Source organism: Pistacia vera, unplaced genomic scaffold, assembly GCF_008641045.1.
Source record: "Pistacia vera cultivar Batoury unplaced genomic scaffold, PisVer_v2 Contig244, whole genome shotgun sequence".
Classification (NCBI taxonomy): Eukaryota; Viridiplantae; Streptophyta; class Magnoliopsida; order Sapindales; family Anacardiaceae; genus Pistacia; species Pistacia vera.
In genome coordinates, this window is record NW_022196051.1 from 48845 (window position 1) to 54673 (window position 5829).

A 5829-nucleotide genomic window follows, 5' to 3' on the forward strand; every position below is an offset into this window, starting at 1 on the left:
AGAGGGGATCTATTGTTAATATGATAGTTCCGACGTTTACTGCTGATTGACAGGAAGCCCCTGGCCGAAGCAGAAGGAGAAGAATTATCAAAGTCAATGGAATCCTAGTACCAATATTATTTAAATAGGCAAAGTCAAGCCGTCAATAAATAATTTATTCTTTCTACTCTGGTGGGAGAGGCACTTTTGACGTTAATCCTCAGGTATTTTAAATTTTTAATATACAACAATGAGCTGGCTAAAATTTGATTCTTATTCCATTCTTGTTTATTGTACATTTGACCACATCAAATGATTTAAATAAGCCATACATTACGGATTAATACCAGAAGAAGACCTTGTAAAACAATTCGATGTTTATTTTTCATGTTGACTCATCATTAAAATTTGTATTTGGGTTTGATTTTTATAGATTATTCAAGATTTTAATCCAACCATATTTAATAAATCGATAACTTGACCATTACGCTTAAGTGTTGAAATGTTAATATATTAATTTTTAAAGTTAATATATAGCTATCAAGTTTTTTATTGAAATGACCGAATGATATGGTTATATCTGATTGATAACTCCGTTGTCATGGCAAATATAAATCTGGAAATTTATATAATTGAATATTAAAATGTAAAATAGAATATATATTTCAAAGTTTGAAGTTAAATTTTAAACAATACTATAGATTTATTTTATTGATCTAACTATTGGAAAAAAAAAACTAATTAAAGAGTCTAAAAATATGTAATATGTTTGTACATACAATTGAGTGATTTGGCTAGCTTCCATGAAATCGGAGATGTTCATAATGAACTTGAATGGAATATTTCTTGGAACAGAAGAGGAAAGTGCAGGGAATTATTTTATGAACATCCAATGAAATCTCATATATGATATGGAATAAAGATAAACACTGTAAATTCTATGATCACTTTATTTTATTTTTTTGTAAATTGCATTAATTAATAATTGAACAATATTTTTTATTTATTTTGAAAAATGATGAAGAGAATGGATTTAAGGAACCATGATTTTTTTAATGAATTAGGCTTTTACCTTTGCAAATTCATGCTTAATGAAAATTTTGACAAAATAATTAAATTGCTCATATGCCATAACAAGAAACTTGATTGAAATTCTCTCGATATTTATTAACAATCATCTCTAAGAATTATATAAGAAAAAATTCATAAAAGAACTTGTTGAAGTTCTCTTGTTTAATTGTAAAAGAGATGTTTATTCAAATCATATTCATACTAGATGGTGCACATAGTGTATAAGAGCCACCTAACTAGCCTCAATGAGGTCTATACGAAAAAGACCAGCAGCACAAAACAATGCAGGTCTTCAGGAAAACCCACCAAACCCAGCACCACAAATGCCATGATCCAGCATAAGAATTATTCTTCGATCTGTAACACAGTGACTGATTTTAACAAGCGCTGAGATTACTTGCACTACTTGGTAGTAATATGAAAACATATTTAAATAAGTTGAAAACATATTCAAACGTTCGTTATGCATCTCTTGTGGAATTTCAGTCTAACCAGACTAGCATACTGGCTTATATATATATATATATATATATATATATACTGTGAGCGCGCTGTCGTACCGTGACACCTTTGCACATAGCTTACATTCTTGGTCATGCAGAATTTGTGCAGTAAGTTCTTAATCAGAGGCCCAAACTAGCCGGACAGCTTGATTCCGGAAAATCATCACCATTTCACTTGGCAACTGCAAAAGGGTGCTTAGATATAGTTCAAAAGTTGGTTTCAGTTCGTTAAGAAGAAACCTAGAAGACGAATTCAGATTGAAGAAGAAAGAACTCAGGCTGTTGATTTTCAAATGTTTGTAAAAAACTAACAACGGTTAGTTAAACGGAGAAAGCTATTAAAAGTTGACTAATGCTATAGACACTGAAATTTTACACCGAATTTTTGTATCGAAGGACATGACAACCAGTAAAACGTGATCACGCTGTAGTCTTTCGTGAATGAACGGCCGTCTAACATTTATGGATGTTGTATGGACGGGTTTTCATTTACTATGGACAGACGTCCATCTTACTCATCCAAAAAAAATTTTAAAGAAAAATAATGGACGTTCGTCCATCTTATTTGAACGAGTGTCTGTTTACTATGGATAGACGTCCATATAAGATGGACGCCCATCCAAAAAATTAATAGAAATTCTGGACGCCCGTCCATTATTCAGTGGACGAGTGTCCATTATAAAAATTTCATTAAATTTATGACAGTTTTTGAAAATAAATAATCCAAATAACGTATCTATGCACCTTAAAGAATTCAGTCAAACATTTAAATAAACATGTTCATTGCTTTTTAAGTTTCCGCACAAATATATTCAAAAGCAAGCAAAACTGATTAAAACAGAGTATCTCAAGAGGATCTGCACTGCAATGAGGGATGGGAGCCCGTTTGTTCCAAACTGAACAAACATGTTGCCCTCTACTGCAAAACCAGAACAGGCACTGCTGCTGGTGATGTGGCTTTCCCAAAGGGAAGAGAGAATCTGGCATCTGTTCTCAAATGCTACAAACGTCGATTAGCCAACAAACCTGCTGGCAATCATGACACTTCTGGGTCACGGAAGGTAGCAACATCAGCTCCATATGGCTCATAACTTATGTCCACAGCCTCAATTGGATCAATGATTTTTGAGCTTCTTGATTTTCAAAAGTAGCTCAAAACTATATATGAGGATTGCTCAGTTGTTACAAGACACTCTCACTGGCAGTCTCATGTGTATTAAAAAGTTCATGCTGCAAATTTTACACCGAATTTGATTATTGTATTTAATTTAATTTAATTTGATTATTATTTATAATAATTATATAATTCAAAAAATGATGAAAAATTAAAAATAAAACTTTATTCAATGCAAATATTAAATTACAGTAACTCAAAATAAAAATTAACATTAATTTAAAAACACTTAATCTAAAAAACTTAAATGGACAATACATCTTTTTGAGCTTGAATGAATAATACATATTTTGAAATAAGTTATATTTAAAAAGCTTGAATAAATAATACATCTTTTTGAATTAACCACAAATTTTAAAAGTTTGTCGTAGATGAAAAGGTCCGATTTCAAAATTTTCTTGTTCGACATAGACAAATCAAGTATATAGAGGCTCATCATGCTCTTCGAAATACATTAATTGATCATTTGTGGGAAGAACATACTAATTCAGAAAATTAAATTACTATGAATATGAAATTTTACTTTTGTGTTGTTGTTTTTTTTTTTTTTTTTTTGTATCATTTATATTAGATGTAATGTTTTTCTATATTAAATTTAATGTTTATTTGATTAACTAAATGCTTATTTATTAAATTAGTATAATTTTCAAAGTAATTATTATTTAATAAATATCATTCCCAATAATTAATTAATATATAAAAATAATCAGTGAAATAGATTATTTTTGTTATTATAATAAAGAAATAGAAAAAGAATATTCTAAGAATAATCTTTTGGTGTAATTTTTGGTGTAGTGAGTTGGAGATGCAATAGTGTTTATACCAAAATTTGCACCAAATTGGTGCAATGGTTGGAGATTGTCTTAGTGGTGGGTCATAAGCAAATTCCAACTAACGTGGGTCATAACAGATTCCAACGAACAAACAGGTTTATGCAATGACCATTTAATCAGATTAAGGCATCTCCAACCCGCTCTAAGCGCCACGTCAATTTGGTTGGAGTTAATTTGATATTTTGATTATTAAATTTTACACCAAAAATCACACTAATGATTATTTGTATTTAATTTAATTTGATTATTATTTATAACAATAAATTCTATATAATGATATATTCAAAAAATGAAAAATTAAAAATAAACCTTATTCAATGCAATATTAAACTACAATAACTCAAATAAAAATTAACCTAATTTAAAAATACTAAATCTAAAAGCTTGAATGGACAACATATCTTTTTGAGCTTGAATGAATAATACATTTTTTGAAAAGCTATAAATCTAAAAAGCTTGAATGGACAATATTTTTTTTTGAATTAGCCACAAATCTCAAAAGCTGTCGTAAATGAAATGTCCGATTTCAAAATTTTCTTGCTCGACATAGAAAAATCAGGATAAAGACTCACCGTGCTCATCATAACTCTTTTAATCAACAAATTCTAATTGGTCTTAAGTTAATAGAATTTTTGTCGTTGAGAAAACTAGTGAGTGAGTCAAAGTTGAGGAGAAAATCATGTTTCTTTAGGCAATTAAATTGATAAGTGACCCACCTCCACTATTATTATTTTAATTAAAATGTTTATTATTTATTCAAACTCTAGGATAATTGAGCTAAATAACTATTCCACCTATTCCATTATCATGATAATATGACCTTCTTTGTTATGCCTAAGAAGTGCGGCTGACATGCCCTAGCCAGCGCAAGTAGTCAGGCCTCGGGGCTGACGTGGCATCCCCAACGCAGTAGTCTGGCCTCGGAAAGGTCCCCAGATATTCTGTGCACCATATCGCATGGGTATGGGCACACACTCCTGTCAGTTAGTGGCTGCGCAAAGACTGAGGAGAGCTGGAGGATGTCCACGTGTCTAAATCTCTGCACACGTCGTGTAAAACCCTCGAAGTAGGTAAACAGCAAGACTTAAGAAAGGATCTTGTAGGATCCGTCCCCCTTTCTACGAATTCAGTAATGATTACACTAATGTATCCCACTACAAATAGAGAGCCTCTCTCCCGTTTGTGGGATTCGCTTAGTTTTCACTTTGCATGAGCATATCATTCTGTAATACAACTTTTTCTTCCATTTGTAACCCCAATACTGTAAAGTCAGCTTGCTGACCACGACCTGATCCCCAAAAACATAAATACTATAACAGTGGAACTTATGATTCGCTTTTAAGCATCTGAACCACTTTAAACATTGTGTCTACCTTTTTCTTTTACTCTCCCAATCCCATATTCATATGTGTCTCCTGAGTCAGCTTAGCGTTTCCCACGTGCAAGTCGTTGGTGTCAAAATCAAGGATCAACAGTTTGGCGCTAGAAGGAGGGTCTTGATGTCCTTCATCAGGAGAACTCTGACTAAACTTCCCACAATAGCAAATGCCTTGAAAATTTGAAACTGAGCGAACCAATGATGGGAATAAAGAGATCCCCCAGGTACAAGGGATGCTTCTCTCAAGTTACCCTCAATCCCCAAATATCATGGGGACATCCCTTCGAGCTCTAACTTGACCTAGCTGTCTTGAGTTTCTGGAGAGATTCAACAATACTTTTCAAACGATCAACCGAAGGTTGGACCGGTTAGATCGGGTCACGCCACTCGAAGCAAATGATGAGGTACCACTGCCAAAAACCCTACAGGTCGCATGAAAGCATGGAAACGGCAATAGCCCTGCCACGTACTATAGCACGTCAAAAGGGGAAACAAATGGCGAACACACGAGCCTAGAGCTACGAAAGGCAAACAACACCGATCGCACCCCAAGTAGAATACTCGCGAAGTTGCGACTCGGTGACATGTTCAACCAGAGTTGTCCCAGCCACGTCGCATGAACACCCCCACAAAAGTGGGAAGCGTTGATCTTCACCACCGTCGAAATGATGACCCTAATCATCTGGAGGAAGTTACCACACTCCGCGGTTGGTCGCACCACCGTAGAGGTCGTGAAAATTCCCAAATAATGCAACGCCACCACATGCTCTAGCCAACGTGTGTCAATTGGCTGAAACTACCGGCAGAGGCGAGGAGAATTCAACCTACGGTCATTCCTCAACTGTATCCGTGAGGGTTGAACCCACATTGCAGAAAATAATGCTCAGTAGC